Source organism: Euprymna scolopes, chromosome 21 (assembly GCF_053919585.1).
Source record: "Euprymna scolopes isolate OS-2025 chromosome 21, ASM5391958v1, whole genome shotgun sequence".
Taxonomy (NCBI): Eukaryota; Metazoa; Mollusca; class Cephalopoda; order Sepiida; family Sepiolidae; genus Euprymna; species Euprymna scolopes.
In genome coordinates, this window is record NC_136502.1 from 101,856,585 (window position 1) to 101,864,846 (window position 8,262).

General features: G+C 29.5%; 1 protein-coding gene across 1 annotated transcript in view; it reads right to left on the reverse strand.

The window, feature by feature from the left end:
* LOC145242876 (uncharacterized) overlaps positions 1–2,742 on the reverse strand; it is a 108,200-nt gene extending 105,458 nt beyond the window's left edge. The window contains exon 1 of the mRNA XM_080105988.1: positions 2,202–2,742. The gene's annotated coding sequence lies outside the window, so the exon portion shown is untranslated. The remainder of the gene's footprint in view (positions 1–2,201) is intronic.
* Positions 2,743–8,262: the final 5,520 nt, after the last annotated feature.

Genomic DNA, 8,262 nt, shown 5'->3' on the forward strand with positions numbered 1-8,262 from the left:
CTGTGAAAAAAACAAAAAACAATATTAGCAGTTTATTTGAAGCTTCTTCTTTTAAATGGTACAAAAGTTACGATGCTCGTCGAACCATATTAGTATTTCTGAAACACGAATATTTGTGCTCAGCATGAGAAATACGTATTCTCTACCGTACGATGCTTTTTTTTTTTTTTTCAAACTTTCATGGATTATGTAAGGTAGGATGAGATGTTATAACCCCCCCCTCCCCCCATGAGTTTTGAACAAGCTCAAGGGAGAAAATTGCCTTTGCGAATGTTGTCTCGCTACCCACCGGTGTCTTCTTAGCAACCGGTGTTCTGGTTCATTATTCCCTTGCAAGGATAAAGTAATACCAAGCAGGATAGCCTTCTGATGACCCAACTACATTTTGATTATCGTCCAGGGGTCGGATAAAAAGTTGTTGTTGTTATTATTATTATTATTATTTATTTATTTATTTTTTTGCCAGTTTTAGTATTAAAACCGTCCTTGTGTCGAACTCTGCCCTCGCGGGGAGGCAAGTAACTAGAGACAGTTATCTAGCACGGGAGAGGAGGAGGAGGGCGGGCTGGGTTTTGGATCAGAGTGAAGTATGTTTTTCTTGGTCCTAGTAAGAGGTCATCCTCCTGGGCATTATCCCCTTTGAAGAAAGGATTAGTTTATTACCGGTCGCCTGAGGCGCCCCTGTTGGAGAATGTCGATAAAGGTAACTTTTGCAAAAAATTTAAAGCCCCCCCTCCCCCTTTTTTCGTTGGGGGGGGGGTGACGTTTTATCACCATAGACTGGTTTTATGTCGAACCTTAATTGCAGTTGGGGGAAAAATATATAAACAAATATTATATTCTGGTGATAGCGGACCTGTACGAGAGTGCCCTCCCCTCCCCCCCGAAAATGTGTGTTTATACCTCTTTTTTTTTTTTCTTTTTTTTTTTTAAACTATTTTCCAACAATTATCATAGATTACAGACTTCATAATCATATTAGCAGAAAAAAATTTGAAAAAAAAATAAATTTAATGACTTTTAAGAAGGGGGGTTCACTTTCTCATTATAACGTTCTACTTCATTGCTACCTGACTTACTGTCCATTTCTTTACCGACATATCACTTGATTAGAACGTTATAATGAGAAAGTGAATCCCCTTCTTAAAAGTCATTATTATTTTTTTTTCCTGCTAATATGATACTTAAGCTTGTAATCTATGATAATCGTCGGGAAAAAAAACAAAGAAAAACAAAAAAACAAAAAAAAAACATGAAAAACACGAATTTTTAGAGGGTGGGCGTGGGCACTAGCGTTCAGGTTCGCCAAAATTAATATTGTTATTATTACTATTACCACCACTACTGCTACTACTAGCGGGACCTGCAGAAATTCCACAACGACAGCCTGTGTGTATTCTTTAGAGACTTGAGCTTGAATGAAGGCCCCGCAATATTATTGGAACCTTTTTGTTAAAACTGTAAAAGTATTTATCTAAGTAACCTGGTTAATGGTAGTGTCAGAATATATCTGGTTATTACACAGTTTATCTCCAAGTCTGTGAAATGTTTCCATTGTACGGACACCCGGAGCCAACGGGAACGCCACGATAACCTTCTTATACCATTTTAGACAGAACAGATACTACCTTTGCATCCTATTCAGGAGACCAAGAAGGTATATTTTAGTACGTACAGCCCAAAAGCGACATCACCTTCTACGCTCTTTTTTTTTTTTTTTTTTTTTAATAAATAGGATCTCCCGATGAAAACCGTCGGCGCCCTCCCTCCACATTAAAAACGACCTTGTGTCACATTTTGCTTTCATGGGGGAAGCAAATAAATACCAATATGAAAACCGTGACACACGTACGTACGTTAAAGTATATAGATTACTACTACTAATATATAGATTACTACTACTACTACTACTACTAATTAATAATATACATGTGTTTACTAATATACCTGTGATTTATGATGAATTGAAATCATGTGTTTAAATCTTATTTTACTAAAGAAAAAAAAGAAGAAAGAAACACTTCTTGTTCAAACATTTCTGGATGTGTGTACATAATAAGATCATTATTACAATTATTATTATTATAATTATTATTAGTAGTAGTAGTATTATTACAATTATTGCTGTTATTATTATAATTATTATTATTACAATTATTATTAGTATTATTATCCTAAGAAAAATATCAACGGAAACTTACACATCGCGTTACCTACGAAGTAGGAGGTTCTGCCGTGCAGTCGTGCACACACTGCGTTTTATTCTTCTCCAAGCCATAATGGAAAAAAAAGGAGAGCTTCTTTCATCTTTAGCTCCAGAGATCAGACTTTTACACAAAAAAAGATATATATTATTTTCCTGGTTGTGTGTAAGTAGTTCGACGTCTTTAGATGGGGGGAAAAATCCCGAATCCAACAAAACCACTGACGTTTTCTTCGGAGTCAGGAATTACATTGGAAGCGCGCGGAGAAGACGCACTGACTGACAAGTGCTCGCTCTATATAAATTATTAACATTTTTACTTAAAGTCAAATGCAAGGTTCTCCGCCCTTTTTAAAATAAAAATGATCTTGAAGGAGAGGAGGAGAGGGGGGGGGGTTAAAAAAATATGTGTGAGTGTGTATAGCTATATATATATATATATATATATACGTGTGTGCGCGCTTGTTTGTGAAATCAAATATGTGCGCTTATGTCTCTCCGACGTCCGTGAATTTGTCTGTCTTATTAATACCGAGGAAACATGGCTAAACTAATAACATTAAAAATTAAAATCAAACTATGGTTTTATTTTTATCATTATTATTATTATCATTATTTAAAATATGTATTATAATTTTTAGCCGGCACATTTTAAAAACATATTTATACCAACTCGGCGTTTCCCGGGAGTCTTTAAACTTTAACATATATATTTTTTTAAATATGATTTTAAAAGTTAAATTTAATTATTACGGTATCGAAAACAAAAAAAAAAAAAAACAAACAAAACAAACAAACAAACAAACAAACAAAAAAAAAACAGATAAAATCATAACAACAAAAATAATGCACAAAGTTCAAGCCAAAATAAAATAAAACTAGGTCACACACGCAAAAAATTCTTTCCTTGTAAAAATAATAACGGCTCCCTAAGTCGAACTGCGTACAACATTTCTGTTTAAAAAATATATTTCTTTAAAATATGATTTTAAAAGTTAAATTTTATTATTACTGTATCGTTTGTTTACTGAATTATTAATTGAACCAAATTATTCTAAAATCATCATTATTTTTTTAATCTATTCTAAATGTTTTAATCTGGATTTATAAAATTAATCGATGCAAAAGCTTCTAAACCTTTTAATATTTTCATACATGGGAATTTACAAAGTTAGTTTAAACGCTTCCAAATTCCGAAGAGTCATTTTATTATCATTTAGCATTTGACCGTGAACAAAGTGTAGTATCTGTTCTAATTTTTGTATGAATTTTTGACACCCCTAACACGAAACTGCGAATAAAATATTAAAAAAAAACTCGTAATTTCTCATTTAAAAGTGGGTTGTTTATTTTCTTTATGGATATACTTCCAAAATAAACTATTAAAGTTGTTTTTAAAAGTAATAGAAATATATTTTTTTATTTAAAAAAAAAACAGTAATGAAATTAATTGAATTTTACGAGCTCAGTATTTTTCAATTTTTAAACTTTAAAAAGCTATCAAAAGTTTTCTATTGATTCTATTTTTACAATATTTTCAGGGTTAATGTGAAATTTTATGCTCTTTCCAATAAACCGAATATAATATTTTAGACAAACGTTTTTTTTTAATTCACGCCCCCCCCCATTTTCAAATGTCTATTAAAAAGTAAATAATTAATTTACTCACCAAAGTTTTATATATCACAAATTGAAGATAAAAGATCAATAAATAATATATTCAAATTTAATACAAAGAAAAGTAGTGGTTTTTAGAAATTTACCTGTAAAGTCCGAAGTTTAAAATCTTTTTTTTTTAAAAAGCACGTTGTTTGTTTTTTCTTCTTTTTTTTTTTTTAAAATGAAACCTTGGTCCTTACTCCTTTAATTGAAAAAAAAAAAATTAGGGCTTGAATTACATTTTTCAAGTAGTTATAAGCTTGGAAAGACAGGGGTCGAATTAATTCACGCCTCCCATTTTGAAATGCATATTGAAAAGTAAATAATTAATTTACTCACCAAAGTGTTATATATCACAAATTGAAGATAAAAGATCAATAATATATTCAAATTTAAAACAACAAAAAAGTAGTGTTTTTTTTTTTTTAGAAATTTACCTGTAAAATCCGAAGTTTAAAATCTTTTTTTTTTTTTTTTAAACCACGTTCTTTGTTTTTGTCTTTGTTTTTTTAATGGAACCTTGGACCTTGCTCCTTTAATTGAAAAGAAAAATTAGGGCTTGAATTCCATTTTTCGAGGAGTTATAAGCTTGGAAAGACGAGGTGGAATTATTCAATATTTTTCACGAAATTTCTGACACACTACACTTCACATTTTCTGTCCTCGGCCAGTGAAGGAAGAAGAAATCATTCTAGACTGAGGTAATTTTTATTTTTGTTCCTATTCCTATCCAAAAAGTGCCTCTTTTTGAGGAGCTGGATTTTCCCCACATTAAAAACCGACCTTGTGTCTAACTGAACTCTGCCCTCGTAGGGAGGCAAGTGGCTTGCGAAGAAATTAAAATGCATTCTGGTTGATTAAATGTTGTAAGAAATAAGATTAAATCATTTTTGGCGGACGTACACGAAAAAACAAAACAAAAAAAAACAGATAAAATCGTACACGAAAAAAAAACAAAAAACCAGATAAAATCATAACAAAATAATGCGCAAAGTTCAAGCCAAAATAAATATTAAAAAAAAAAAACACTAGGTCACACGCGCAAAAATTCTTTCCTTGTAAAAACAATAACGGTTCCTTAAGTTGAACTACGCACAACATTGGAGCCGATGCGATGCGTATTTCGCTAGAGGGCGTAGCACGTAGCATTCGTATACATCAGCCATGTCTCCATATTTTCAAACTCTATCTCTACCGAAACTAAAAAGTCACAGAGTGGCGCTAGGAACCTCAAATGATTGGATTATGGACCGTTCTTTTATGGGTCTTTAACCAGTTAAAATAGTTTTAATGGGTTAAAATAGTTTTAATGGGTTAAAATTGAAAAAAATTGCTATACATTTTATACACTTATCTTAGCTTATTTTTAATTTTTAATCAGTTCATATGTATCACGTTGGTGCAGTGGTAACGTTACCAGCTACAGTTTATCTTTCGGTTTCGATTCTAGCTGATGGCACCCATATACTTTTCTATAATAATATATATAAAACTTGGACGAATTAAAATATCATATTTAAGCGTATTTTACGACCCCCCCGCTATTCTTATATATTTTTTCTTTTCGTTTTCTTTTCTTTTTTTTTTTTAATTTTTTAATTTTAATTTACTATCGATGGCACATTAATCTACCAGATTATATATATATATATATATAAAAAATGCAAAAGTTCAGTATTAGATGATTTTTAAGAGGCGCTTATTTTCTAATACAACATTCTAGTAAATCGATAATCAGTCTCCTATATTGGAAAGTCTGTTACGAATACATGGGACCGGAAGAAGTAGAGGTTTGGGTGATGGTTTATCTAGCACATTAAATAAAATAATAATCTAAAAATAATAAATGTATATAAATTAAAAAAAATTATCTAGCACATTAAATAAGAAAATAATAATTACTTATTAAATTCAAAAAACATTTGGCAAAAAGAAACCCATCCCAAACCTCCACGAAATTTAACGAAATTTAACTTAATCTAAAAATAATAAATGTATATAAATTAAAAAAAATAACTTACCTATATAAAATACTAATCAATGGATGCTTCCATTCTTCATTTATGAGAATTTGTCCATATTTATATTTTATATTGCATGTATTTTTTTAAATAAAAGAATTTTTTTAAACAACTATTTAAAAAGACCGCCATTACGTAAGCATTGTTATGGTGTTAGCGAAGCACTGAATCGGTGTTTCTTCCTGTTTTGAAATACTGATGGAGAGAAGGACGTAAAAACAACACATTCGCATTAGCCGTTTAGTCTTGTGCATGAAGAAATATGTGTCACCATAGGTGAAAAATAATCACATTTTACTTATCAGTTTTTGCCTTAAAAAAAAAAACACAGTCGAGGAATTTTTTTTCATTTTGTTTTTCTCAAAGAAATACATGAGTTTTTGATTTAATATATTTTATTCTTCTTTAAGGAGTGGATTTTTTTTTAAATATCTAAAAAAAAAACATCGAATGAAATAAAAAAAATTATCGTAATTCTACGAAATTTTCTGGACAATATAACAAGATTAAAGGTTTCACTAAAAAAAAAAAAGATGTTTTAAACTTTGGACTTTACAGGTAAATTTGCAAATAACGGTTCTTTTTTTTTGTTTTAAATTAGCTTATTTTAGTTATTGATCTTTTATCTTCAATTTGTGATATATAAATTTGAGGTGAGAAAATTAATTATTTTCATTTGAATAGGCATTTCAAAATGGGGGGGGGGCGGGTAAATAAAAAAACCCCGCCTGTCTAGAATATATTACTTTTTTTTTATTTTATTCGCAGTTTTGTGTTAGGAGTGTCAAAAACTCTGATACACCTAGGTGTGTCAGAGTTTTGGGGGAATTTTTGACACCCCTAACATGAGACTGCAAATAAAATATAAAAAACTCGTAATTTCTCATTTAAAAGTGGGTTGTTTATTTTCTTTACGGAATATACTTCCAAAATAAACTATTAAAGTTGTTTAAAAAATAATAGAAATATTATTTTTTATTTTTTAAAAAACAGTGTTTACAAAGTGCCGATGCGCCTTCATGCAGCCATTTTTTTTTTTATGTAATGAAATCAATTGAATGAATTGAGTGAATTTTTTTTTTCAATTTTTAAACTTTAAAAATCTATCAAAATTTTTCTATTGGTTAAATTTTTACGATATTTTCAGGGCCAATGTGAAATTTTAGGCTCTTTCCAATAAACCGAATATAATATTTTAGACAAACGTTGTTTTTGTAAATCCACCTCCCTCCATTTTGAAATGTCAATTAAAATTTTAATAATTAATTTACTCACCAAAGTTGCATATATCACAAATTTAAGATAAAAAATCAATAAATAATATATTGCAAATTAAAACAAAAAAGAAGTGTTTTTTTTATAAATTTACCTGTAAAATCCAAAGTGTAAAACTTTTTTTTAAAAAACCACGTTGACTTTTTTTTTTTAATTGGAAGCCTATGTTCTGCTTATATTGTCCAGTAAGTAATGGATGCTGACAACAATTTTTTCTATTTCATTCAATGTTTTCTTTTTTTAGATATTTAAAAAAAAAATATTCACTCGATAAAGAAGAATGAAAATATAATGAATCAAAAATTTATGTATTTCTTTGAGAAAAGAAAAAAAAAATCCTCGACTGTTTTTTTTCTAAAGGCAAAAATTATAATTAAAATTTGACTATTTTTAAACTATGGGAACACATATTTCTTCAGGCACAAGGCTACACGGCTAACGCAAATGGTTTTTACTGCCTTCTGTCCATCCGTCGTTCTAAACAAGGACAAACCGCTACTTCCAGTTTTTCGATAAAGAAGTCAAAATTCTTGCGTAATCGCACTTTTTTCAAATAGTCGTTTAAAAAATTCTTTTATTGAAAAATAAATGGAATTTTAAATATAAATATGGATAAATTCTGAATAATGAAGAATGGAACTAAACATTCAATAGTATTTTTTATAGGTAAGTGATTTTTTTGGAATTTGTATCGATTTTTTATAACCAAAGTAAGTAAAATTTTGTTGGTTTTCTTCAAATCTTTTTTAAAGAAAACCGATTTAAAAAAACAAATATTGCATGATTTGCTATTACACCTGTTATTTGTTAAAAATTTGGTCTTTGCTCCTTTAATTGCAAAAAAAATTAGGGTTTGAATTACATTTTTCAAGTAGTTATAAGCTTGTAAAGATAGGAGGTCGAATTATTCAATTTTTTTTTTCACGCATTCTTAAGATCGGATGTTTGACACTGCTAGTGGTGTACAGTAATATAAACCGTAAATTTTTATTTTATATATAAATTAATTGAGAATTTGAAAAAAAAAATGCATTTAATTCAGAGAACGGTTATATCCAATATATAAAAAGCTATATATCTGTCCGTTTCCATATTTTCAAGCTC